Source organism: Rana temporaria, chromosome 13 (assembly GCF_905171775.1).
Source record: "Rana temporaria chromosome 13, aRanTem1.1, whole genome shotgun sequence".
Taxonomy (NCBI): domain Eukaryota; kingdom Metazoa; phylum Chordata; class Amphibia; order Anura; family Ranidae; genus Rana; species Rana temporaria.
In genome coordinates, this window is record NC_053501.1 from 66,374,982 (window position 1) to 66,387,985 (window position 13,004).

Genomic DNA, 13,004 nt, shown 5'->3' on the forward strand with positions numbered 1-13,004 from the left:
ACGTGCCTGCACGTCGCTGCCTTTCCGCGGGTCGGGGGTCCGATTGGGACCCCCCCGGTACATGCGGCGGTCGGTAAGCCTCAGGGAGCGATCTGGGATGAGGGCGCGGCTATTCGTTTCTAGCCGCCCCCTCGCGATCGCCCCCCGAAGCTGAAGAACGGGGAGAGCCGTATGTAAACAAGGCTTACCCGTGCTTCACTGTGGCGGCTGCATCGATCCAGTTATCCCTTTTATAGGGAGACTCGATCGATGACGTCAGACCTATAGCCACACCCCCCTACAGTTGTAAACACACACTAGGTGAAGCTGAACTCCTTCAGCGCCCCCTGTGGTTAACTCCCAAACTGCAACTGTCATTTTCACATGCAATTTAAATGCATTTTTTGCTGTGAAAATGACAATGGTCCCAAAAATGTGTCAAAATTGTCCAAAGTGTCCGCCATAATGTCGCAGTCACGAAAGAAATCACTGATCGCCGCCATTAGTAGTAAAAAAAAATTATAATAAAAATGCAATAAAACTATCCCCTATTTGGTTTGCGCAAAATTTATAGCGTTTACAAATCGATAAACGCTTATTGCGATTTTTTTTTTTTTACCAAAAATAGGTAGAAGAATACGTATCGCCCTAAACTCTTCACGGCGCCTGCGCACAGACTATGCGCAGGCGCGGTGAAGCGCCAAGTCCTATTTCGGCTATTTCCGGAGAAGCGTGACGCGCCATAGCTGGCCGTCAATCATGCTGCCTCTGGATAGGAACGCCCATTCCCCGCGGGGAGTCGGAATCGTCTCGCTAGGATTGCAGAGTGAGTACCGGGCTAAAAAAATAAATACAGGCATACTGTAGCTCGCGCTACTATGCCTAATTTAATGATGGAAAAAAAAAATGTTTTATTAGGGTGAACCACCGCTTTAAATTCCCTTATTGGCATGTTGGTTTTGTTAGAAGGTAAAAGAGTACCTAATGGTTTTGGCGTAATATATTTCAACTTGAAATGTTAGCTCTATGTGGCAGGTGGAATTAGTTTTAGGTGAACATTTTCTAGTTATCTACAGATGCAACATTAATATATTGAATGTGGTAATTTCCGGTCTGGTAAATAATGTTCAGCATTTTGACCAGAATATTGTATTTTCATGGTATCCCTAAGAATATTGTTCACTTGGGCTCTTCCCTGTTGTTGTGGCTGTGGCACTTTGGAGCAAGCAGTTCAGCCGCCAGAGCCTCTTCTTGATGCATGTTAGAATAGCGTTTTTATGCAATTAATTGTCGAAGATGGTTCTTCCTGGTCTTCATTTAATGCATAAGACATTTTCAGGGTAGCCAAACATTTAATAGCAGATGCTTTGTTTTGCTATGTTTCCAGTGTTTCAGGACAGCGGTTACCCCAGCAGTGAGCAATGGCCCACAACATCCTTAAAACCAGTTTTTTGCTTTCAGTTATATCCTCCCATAATATTCCATTCCCTTGCTGAAACAACCTGCATTATCTATGCCACTGGTTGCTTTTCTTTAGAAAACTCTGCAGAACTTTTTTGGCCTTCATATGACATGTATCAAAGTGATTGTTTCCACACTCTTTCACCAAAACTGTTAGTAGGAGTTTGAGACATAATGACTTTGCATATAATTCTCGTTTTTGGTTAGGAGTTCTTAAAAGGATTTATATGCTGCTATTGGGACACAAATTGCATTTAACATGTCATGTAATTTCGATACTGCTATGGAATCAACCTGTTCTTCTGCATATAAAACACATTAGAGCTGCCTTCCCACTCAGTTCAGTCTGGTTAGTTGAGGCAAGTTGTTAACCGGACCTTTAGGCAGCTAAATGCCCAGACCAGGTTTTGCGATTCGGCACTGCGTCGCTTTAACTGACAATTGTGCGGTCGTGCGACGTGGCTCTCAAACAAAATTGACATCCTTTTTTTCCCACAAATAGAGCTTTCTTTTGGTGGTATTTGATCACCTCTGCGGTTTTTATTTTTTGCGCTATAAACAAAAATAGAGCGACAATTTTGAAAAAAATTCAATATTTTTTACTTTTTGCTATAATAAATATCCCCCAGAAACATATATAATTTTTTTTCCCTCAGTTTAGGGCGATACGTATTCTTCTACCTATTTTTGGTAAAAAAAAAAAAATCGCAATAAGCGTTTATCGATTGGTTTGCGCAAAATTTATAGCGTTTACAAAATAGGGGATAGTTTTATTGCATTTTTATTATAATTTTTTTTTACTACTAATGGCGGCGATCAGTGATTTCTTTCGTGACTGCGACATTATGGCGGACACTTTGGACAATTTTGACACATTTTTGGGACCATTGTCATTTTCACAGCAAAAAATGCATTTAAATTGCATGTGAAAATGACAGTTGCAGTTTGGGAGTTAACCACAGGGGGCACTGAAGGAGTTCAGCTTCACCTAGTGTGTGTTTACAACTGTAGGGGGGTGTGGCTATAGGTCTGACGTCATCGATCGAGTCTCCCTATAAAAGGGATGACTCGATCGATGCAGCCCCCACAGTGAAGCACGGCTATCTCCGGCTATCTTCGGGGAGCGTGACGTGCCATAGCCGGCCGTCAATCATGCTGCCTCTGGATAGGAACGCCCATTCCCCGCGAGGAGTCGGAATCTTCTATAGAGGATTGCACAGTGAGTACCGGGCTAAAAAAATAAATACAGGCATACTGTAGCTCGCGCTACTATGCCTAATTTAATGATAGAAAGTTGTTAATAAGGGTGAACCACCGCTTTAAGGCCAAAGATGAGAATCATCCAGCCCACTAGCAAAATTCTGCTCATAGGCATAATGCCTGATACAAACACTAAAATGCCCAAGGACAACTGAATCACATAAACAGTATACTAATTTCTGATAAGGTGGTTCTGAAAAGATACTGGGGCAGATCCTCAAAGACATTACGCCGGCGTATCTGTTGATACGCCGCGTAATTTCAAATTTTGCGCGTCGTATCTTTTGGTTGGTATCCACCAAACAGATACGACGGCATCTGTGTTACATCCGACAGGCGTACGCCTTAGTACGCCGTCGGATCTAAGATGCAATTTTTCGGCGGCCGCTGGGTGGCGTTTCAGTCGTTTTCCGCGTCGAGTATGCAAATTAGCTATTCCTGACGATCCACGAACGTACGAGCGGCCGTCGCATTTTGTTACGTCGTTTTTGTTTGGCTTTTTCCGGCGTTATATAGTTAAAGCTGCTATTTGGTGGCGTACTCAATTTTAAGTATGGCCGTCGCTCCCGCGTATAATTTGAAATATTCTACGTCGTTTGCGTAAGGCGTCCGTGAATGGGGCTGGACGTCATTTACGTTTACGTCGAAAACACTGACGTCCTTGCGACGTCATTTGGAGCAGTGCACCCTGGGAGTTTTGACGGACGGGGGCATGCGCAGTTCGTTCATCATTTAAATGAAACACGCCCCCTACTCGCCGCATTTGAATTCCGCGCCCTTACGCCGCGAGAGATAGACTACTCCGCCGTAACTTACGGCGCAAATTCTTTCAGGATTCAAACCAAACCTGAAAAAGTTACGGCGGCGTACCGTATCTCCCATACGCTGCGCGGGTGCAGATCTTTGTGGATCTGCCCCACTGTGTCTTTTTTGTAGGAGTCTAAAAATCCATCCTGGCAAACTCTATACCGACACCAGGAAATAAATGTGAAGCAAAGCAGAACTGTGATTCAGCAGATAAAGGGACATGATACCATCAAACTGGAAGACCAGGGGGGTCACACTCACTTTCCCCATGCTCACTGGACTCTGGCTTTGAGAACAAAGGGCCAAATCCTCAAAAGAGATACGACGGAGTAACTGCTGTTACTCCGTCGTATCCCTGGTCCTAACTATGGAACTGATCCACAGAATCAGTTTCCCATAGTTAGGACGAAGATCCGACATGTGTAATTGAATTACACTGTCGGATCTTAGGATGCAGTACCGCATCCGCCGCTGGGGGCATTTTGCGTCGAAATGCTGCCTCGGGTATGCAAATTAGGACTTACGGAGATCCACTAAGCTTTTCAGCTTTGTTTTTTCTCCGTAAGTTTTATTTTGCAAACGCAAAATTAGGGCTGCTTTTACAAGGTGTAAACTGTTTACACCTTGTAAAAACAGACCTTTCTTGCTAGCGACACGATTTTTTTTTAATTTAAAAAATTTATTTTTGGCGCCGTACCTGTTTTTTTACCCGACGCAACTTTATTGTCCCGTCGCGATCCACAAAGCCCGACATAACGTAATTTCGCGCTATGCACGTCGGGAAAATGACGTCACAAGCATGCGCAGTACGGCCGGCGCGGGAGCGCGCCTCATTTAAATGGGAATCGCCCCCTGGAGAAGAGGAACGCCTTGCGCCGGCCGGATTTAAGTTACACCGCTCAAAATTTCTAGGTAAGTGCTTTGTGTATCGGACACTTAGGTAGAAATTTTGCCGCGGTGTAACTTAAATAGGAAAAATTACGTTGCGCCGCTTCTTTGTGGATTACCCCCAAACTTCCTACCAGGCAACAGTGTTTTTCAAAGCAGATTTCTACAGCACTGTAGCAGAAATGCAATGTGATTTAGTAAAAGAAAATCAGAGCCCTATACTGAATTGAGAGGAGGAGGAGCATTGGAGGATGCAGATCTCTGTGGCAGAGACTCAGAGGAGACCATGTAACTACACCAAAAACCTTCCAATGCTTCACTATTGAATCTTCATGCTGCTTATCAAGAAAATACATTTGAGATGAAACAAGAAGAGTATGACCAGGGACTTACAAGCTCCTGACCAAAAGCAGAACAAAAATATTTAATGTCAGATTTGACTAAAAGGGCATCTGATCAAATGATCTAAATCACAAAAAGAGCTTGATATACTGTAGATTTAGGCATATCAATGAGAATAGTATATAACTAATTAGATCAATAAAGAACATGCACCCTTAGGAACTGACACATGATTAAACTCATTGGGTTCTTCAATAAACCCATGGAGGCGGGATCCTCACTTCATACATTTATTTTGAAAATTTTAAAACACTATCATGTCTACATGTCATGTTCTGTGACACACTGTGAACTGTATGTGTACTGCTCTTTAACTTTTCTTAAAGTGGAGTTCCACCCATAAATATAACATTACATCAGTAGTTTTAAAAAAATGTCATTAGTCCTTTACAAATTTTTTTTTTTTTTTAGATGCCTTCAAAGTGTTGTTGCTAGGCAGAGTAGTTAATCTTCCCACTTCCTGCACCTAGGTGCTTAATGCTTCCTAACCTACACCGCACAGACTCCTGGGAATGTAGTGGGTGTAACTTTCCAGGAGTCTGTGCACTCCCCAGTCTCAAAGAATCATGTGACTTGGACAGCACAGGTGCTGAAACCTGATCTGACACTGCTTGTGCAGCACTGAGTATGTGCGAGATCTGCAAGGCTGAAATCCAGGAAGTCATACAGTCTGGCTTCATGATGCCCACACTTAAGATGGCCCCAGTCAATTTCTATTTTATAAAGTGAATAAATGCTGTAACAACCTAACAAAACGGACCTTAGTTTACAGACTAACTTTACTAGAATACATTAAGCTTGTGTATTACAGGGGTATTTATATTTAAAAAGTGAAATTGTGGCCGGAACTCCGCTTTAATAAAACTTGGGGAAAATATATGTAGAAACACAATATCAGGCAACTCATTCACAGATGTAAAACTTACAAGCCCTAAACAGCCTAATTCCTGTAAAGAAAGTAAATAAAAACCCTCAGAACCCCAAAACCCTCAGAAAAAGCAATGATGATAAGCTGACTGATCAGCCTGTTTGGCACACATGTAATTTTCACACAATCTCCCCTAACAACCCTGACATGCTATATACTGCACAGGAGCACTAACCATCCTAGCACAGTACTGTACCTGCAATAACTGCAGCAAATGAAAACACAATGAAGACATTTCACAGGTCAGAGGTGTGATAAGTAAACTATAAATGAAAGCACTAGAGAACTGAGAGTGAACAGGAAGGGGGGTGACTAAAGGCTGACATACAGAGCACACTGAGCATGGAAGACACTGACAGAGGAGACTGAAGCAGACAGAACAGAGTGAAATGTGTGTACATTCCCAGCCCTCGGAGCCTTCACTCACCCCTAGTTTGTGGTGATGATGATGATGATGATCCTGTTGGAGAGGTGTTGATCACGCTGTCGGCCCATGGTAGCAGCTTCAGACCCGCTGCCTACCTGGCTCATGCTGGCAGGAACAGTGGTGCTGTGGGTGTCTGAATAGGGGCTCCTTATCCTGTGTATTCTTTCACAGTAGCTTCTGTCCTGTCAGCCTGTGCACTGACACTTCCAGTCAGCGGTCCTCTTCTTCTGGTCCCTGTAAAGTCCCAGTGGTGATGTGATGTGATGCTCCTATGGTTTTTCCTCAGGTCCAGGTCTGCCTACAGGTGGATGAAAAGTTCCATGTCTGGCTTCAGGTAACCTGTTACCATCAGTATTTAGAGTATACCTGGCACTTCAGGAATGAGAGGCACAATACAGGCTCGGGGCCCACAGATGTAAGTGGAGATACAGCTGTCACCAGTGAAAACTGAGGGGGGGGGGGGAGTAATAAATAAATAAATAATTAAATGACTGAGGTACGCCTTTCTCCAGGGGAATTAGTCCTTTGAAGTAGTTCATGAAATAGAATATCCATTCTGGGCTGAGAGCAGGTCAAAAGATCCAAAAGGAAGGCTGAGGAGAATCCAGAGGTGAGTCCAGCTGACAGACCTGAGGTAAATGCTGACTCCTCCCAGTGACAGGAGAGGACATAAGTAAAACGTTACACTCATTGGCTAGATGTTTCCCGCCAAAGGATTTGTCACCAATCCAGTGCTCTGCAGCTGAGATGAATCTTCCTAACAGCAGCAGGCAGCTTTTCACCTGAAACACAAAACAGAAAGAACCAGCAAAGCAGCCATAGGGAGACATGTACTTATCAATTATCATAGCCCTCTATTAAGAGTAAAATGTATTCATTAACCACTTCCATACAGGGCACTTACGCACCTTCCCGCCCAAGCCAATTTTCAGCTTTCAGCACTGTCGCACTTTGAATGGCAATTGCGCGGTCATGCTACACTGTACCCAAACAAAATTGGCGTCCTTTTTTCCCCACAAATAGAGCTTTCTTTTGGTGGTATTTGATCACCTCTGCGATTTTTTTTTTTGCGCAACAACTAAAAAAAGGCTGAAAATTTTGAAAAAAAATAACGTTTTTATTTTTTTCTGTAAATTTTTTTGTAAATAAGTAAGTTTTCTCTTTCAATTACGGGCACTGATATGGCGGCACTGATGGGCACAGATGAGATGGCACTGATGGACATCGATGAGGTAGTACTGACGGGCACAGATGAGGTGGCACTGATTGGCGGCGATGGTATGCGGCACTGATGGGCACTCATAGGCGGCACTGATGGGCACACATAGGCGGCACTGATGGGCACACATAGGTGGCACTGATGGGCACTCATGGGCGGCACTGATGGGCACTCATGGGCGGCACTGATGGGCACTCATGGGCGGCACTTATGGGTGGCACAGATGGGCACTGTGGGGTGGCACAGATGGGCACTGTGGGGTGGCACTGATGGACACTGTGGGGTGGCACTGATGGACACTGTGGGGCGGCACTGATGGACACTGTGGGGCGGTACTGATGGACACTGTGGGGCGGCTCTGTTTTACTTATGTTGCCAGTCAGTGCCCATTTGTGGGCACTGATTGGCATCTTTTTTTTTCCAGACTTTTTTTTTTTTTTTAACAGACTTTTTTTTCCTTTTGCCCTTTCCTGGTGGTCCAGGGTGGGCTTCCCTGGTGGTCCATGTGGCCATCCGAGGGGGGGGGGGCTGCGCTGTCAGACGCGAGTGAGGAAGAGCCATCGACGGCTCTTCCTGTTTACATCGTGATCAGCCGTGATTGGACACGGCTGATCACGTGGTAAAGAGTCTCCGTGAGAGACTCTTTACCGAGATCGGTGTTGCGGGGTGTCAGACTGACCCCCTGCAACAACGATCGCCGCGATGCGCGCCCCCGGGGGCGCACAGCGACTCAGAATCCTGAGGACGTCATATGACGTCCAGTCAGGATTCTACAACCACTTTGCCGCCGTCAATATGTGTTAGGTGTTAAGGGCGACAATCCCATGGGGCCACTTCTCTATTTTATTATTTCGGTGGCGGCGTGTCCCCGAGACACAGCGCGTCACCGACAGGGGTGAACAGCCATTGGACAGTCATGTCGGTGGCGGCGTGTTTCCAGGAACACTGTTCATCAATCGACAAGGGTAAACGGCCACCTAATCATCTTTGATCCATTCACAGCCGATCACTAAATGTAAACAAAAGGCGGTTACTACCTGTTACCGGCTCTTCTCTCCTCACACACCATTTCCAATGTGAGGAGAAAAGAGCCAAGAGCAGTGAGTTACCAATATGTGTAGTGTCAGTGTCTGCACCAACACCACACAAAAAAGAGAACCTGTCACATCACCCCCCCCCCCCTCATTGCAGCTGTCACCCACCAGTCACCACATAAGTGCCCATCAGTGCTTATAAAAGTGCACCTGTCACCCATCAGTGCCCATCGCTTCTCACTCATCAGTCAATGACCGTCATCAGTGACCGTCATCAGTGATCCATCCGTGACCCTCATCTGTCAGTTCCATAAAGTGCACCAGTCACCATCAGAGACTGCAATCAGTGACTGTCACCTGTCACCCATCAGTGACTGTCACCTGTCACCCATCAGTGACTGTCACCTGTCACCCATCAGTGACTGTCACCCATCAGTGACTGTCACCTGTCAACTATCAGTGAACGTCACCTGCCACCTGTCTGTCACACAGTGCAGCAGTGACTGTCACCTGCCACCCGTCGCACAGCCCATCAGAAATATGTCGAAAAGCGTTTTTACCAGTGAGGAGGCGTTCCAGATCCTCTCCATGACTGATGAGAGCAGTGGGAAGTTCTCATCAGATTCAAATGCCAATTCCAAATCTGAATCAAATTCAGCAATTGAACCGATAGATAATAGTGGATCGGTAAATGAATCAGAGGAACAACGGATCCCTCCTAAAAGGGCACAGCGCTCTGGATACCAGGCAGCCGCCAGCAATATACTCCAGGATCAAATTCCCAGGCCCAGTACCAGCGCTGTCGCCAGGGATAGACCCCAAGAACAAAGGCCCAGTACCATCGCTGCCGCCAGCAAAATACCACAAGAAATGCCCAGGCCTAGTACCAGCATCACGCCCAAATTCCAGCACAGGAACTTCAATCCCCCAACTACCAGCACTGGAGTGCCACACCCCCCCAAGAGCGAGGGCTGCTACATATCTCCCAGATGGTCTTGCCAACCCAAAATGGCTGCCTTCCGACTTTTCACCGCACATCCAGGTGTGCAGGCCAATACCCCAAATTTTACAGAAATCAATTGTTTTTATTTATTTTGCCCGACACTTTGCTGCAATTCATCATGGACCAGACCAATTTATATGCCCAGCAGCATATTGCCAACAACCCTTAATCATCATACACACGTCCGTTTGAGTGGAGAGATTTGACTTGAATCATCATACACCAGGCATACACCATCATACACCATCCGTTTTTTTGTAAAATATAGAAGACGGACTGACACTCATGAAAATATGTTTGAAAAATTAGCTGTGCAAATACCACCACCACCATGTTATTGTGCAGCTCTGCTGACAGGAAGTTCCCGCTTCTGTGGGGTTTAGTGAATACAGATGTGTACAGAGAGGTAGGTGTTACTTTTTGTGTGTATTCTACTTTATATGGACGGCTGTGAATATTGGAATAATGAAGAAGAAGAACAATTCGCTGCTCTGTGAAGTATTACGAGGCAGTAGGCTCATTCTTCTTCCCGGTTTCTTTATTTGGAGACTAAAGAAAAGTCGCGTATGCCAGAGGCTGCGGTCACCAGCTTTTTGCGCTAATGACTAAAAGACTACACATCCCAGAATGCCTCGGGAGCCAGCAGAGCAGAGTAGGCGGGCGATCCGAAACAACACGTGATTCGGGGCGGGGCTCCAAGGATGATTCAGGAGGGGCGAGGTCGGGAGAGGGCTGCGGAGAGAGGCGTGTCAAGGGTACGGCCTTGGGTGTGGTCTAGCAGGGAAGGGCGGGAATACACTTTCGATGACGGGGCTGCTGGGAATGACGTCTACTGACTGGAGGATTCTCTGGGAATGCGCGTGCACGGGTCCGCGCGAACGGGGTTTGCTTCGGGCTTGGAAGGGGGTGTCGCGAGCGAATGCGCGCTCCCTCAGCCGCCGCCATTACTGAATTGAGGAGAAGCTGTGGAGAGACAGCGGCGGCAGGAGAAGGGACGAGGAGCGGAGGAGAGGGCACCGAATCCCGGGACCGACACTAAGAGGCAGCGGCGGAGGAGGCTGGAGATGTGAGGGCGGGATGTGTCCCCGAGACAGGTGAGGAGAAAGCGGGGCCCCGAGGGGAGGACGGGAGGAGGCAGGCCGAGGATGGCAGGACCCATCGGGGGAGGAGAGAGAGAAGAGGGGGGGGGGCAGTGCTGGACTCCTCCGACCTTCATCCCAGGAGGTCCCTCTGTGTCACCCCCCCTCCCCCCATCACCTAGAAGAACACCTCCTCTCCCAACTTCATCCAGACCCTTCTCACCCCATCCCTCCATCCATAGTCCTCTGATCCCTCCACCAATAGGAACACTCCTCTCCCAACTTCATCCAGACCCTTCTCACCCCATCCCTCCATCCATAGTCCTCTGATCCCTCCACCAATAGGAACTCTCCTCTCCCAACTTCATCCATCCCCAGACCCTTCTCACCCCATCCCTCCATCCATAGTCCTCTGTGATCTGATCCCTCCACCAATAGGAACACTCCTCTCCCAACTTCATCCAGACCCTTCTCACCCCATCCCTCCATCTATAGTCCTCTGATCCCTCCACCAATAGGAACACTCCTCTCCCAACTTCATCCTTCTCCAGACCCTTCTCACCCCATCCATAGTCCTCTGATCCCTCCACCAATAGGAACACTCCTCTCCCAACTTCATCCTTCTCCAGACCCTTCTCACCCCATCCATAGTCCTCTGATCCCTCCACCAATAGGAACACTCCTCTCCCAACTTCATCCATCCCCAGACCCTTCTCACCCCATCCCTCCATCCATAGTCCTCTGATCCCTCCACCAATAGGAACACTCCTCTCCCAACTTCACCCAGACTCTTCTCACCCCATCCCTGCATAGTCCTCTGTGATCTGATCCCTCCACCAATAGGAACCAGTGCCGATCCTGACCTCCCTGGGGCCCTAAGCAAATTGACATGTCACATTAAAGTTGAGAAGGGGGGGCGCTGCCGACAGTGACATGTCACATTAAAGGGGGGGGGGGTGTTCTGCTGTCAGAAATGACATCTTATATTAAATTGAGAAGGGGGGGGTACTGACTTCTTACCTCTTCTCCCATGCAGCCAGCGAGTTTAGAAGCGAGGTGAGGGTCTGAAAATGACTTCTCACCAGGCGGGGCCTCTAGTAATTTGGGGGGCACTAAGCGGCTTGCATAGTGAGCCTATAAGGAGGATCGGCCCTGATAGGAACACTCCTCTCCCATCTTCATCCATCCCCAGACCCTTCTCACCCCATCCCTGCAGAGTACAGAATGGGGGGGGGACCTTATCCAGATCTCTGAGGATCCCACCTGTATACCAGGGCTATATCTGTCACCCTCCTCCCAGACATCCCCACACGAGGAACGCTGGGAACAGGAACTTCACAATAGTGTCATGTCTGTCCCTGGATCTCACCCCCCCTCCCCCATGTCCACCAATCCTTCCTCTCTGGATCTGTCCGGTCCTCTGATGGGTTTATATATATATATTTTTTGGGAAAGATTATTGGTGATGGAATTCTCGGGGGGGTAGAGTGACCCATCACCCACCTCTGATATCCAGGAGAAAAGATGTATATACAGAGTAGAGGAGCCGCGTGGGACTACATGACACACAGTCCCAGCCACAGACCGATGTCAAGCAACCCCCCCCATGTGGTCCAGTCACAAGCATTGACTGGTCCATACATCAGAGTATAAGCCCACCCTAAGGTTAGGTAGGTACCAGTTGTGTAGCTGGTGTACTGCGGTGGGTCACAACCTCCACTCTTCCTAACCTACCAGTACATTGTCAGGGTCACTTACTGCTGTGACATTGGTGCAGCCAGGAGAGAAATATCGCACACCTTGGAGGGCATCAGTTTTAGGGACGAGACGCCACGAAAGGCTGGCTAATCCCCTTTGCTGCCAGATGGCTCAGCGACTCATTGTGCTGCAACTCATTGCGGGCTTGTCTGACAGCAAAGGAATTACACAGAATCCAACCTTTGTAGGATAGTCACCTTTCCCTGGCTGTAATTTACAAATGTATGCGGAGAGGGTGAGCGAGGGAGAGAGGGAGAGATTTTCATGTAGAATGTTACATTTGCATTTTGTTTCAGCCGGAACAAACTGAAACATTCTATGTGACTTGCTGCTGTTGAGGTTTTTGTTTTGTGTTTTTAGCCGGCGATGATGAATCTTCTAGGGAAGTCAGTTCATCTGTTAACATTGTTCTTGTATATGTTGTTAATTTTATGGATGTTTTATGTGTTCCTTTATCACATTGTTAAAGTTGATCCACACTTTACTGAAAACTTGTTGAAGTTCACATTTGTCGCTGGGCTTTGGGGTTATGTTGGTGGCATCAGAGACACTGACATGTACATTTCCCCTCCCTGTGACCTGCATTGGACCAGCCTATAGTGGGGTTTGCCTTCCCGTAGACTTGTATGGGAATATAAAACTCATTAGTCCCTACAATAGTCTGACACTAAAGTGTGGCTAATGTCATTCTGAAATGAAGTTGTCAGCCTGATATTCTAGGGGCCACACTGAGGGGCCATGTCTTGCTGCTGATCCTGT

At 47.1% G+C, this 13,004-nt stretch overlaps 1 protein-coding gene across 1 annotated transcript in view; it reads left to right on the forward strand.

The window, feature by feature from the left end:
* The first annotated feature begins 10,292 nt into the window (after positions 1–10,292).
* Positions 10,293–13,004, forward strand: part of ARHGAP5 (Rho GTPase activating protein 5) — a 99,660-nt gene continuing 96,948 nt past the window's right edge. Inside the window, 1 exon segment of the mRNA XM_040333730.1 lies at positions 10,293–10,502. The gene's annotated coding sequence lies outside the window, so the exon portion shown is untranslated.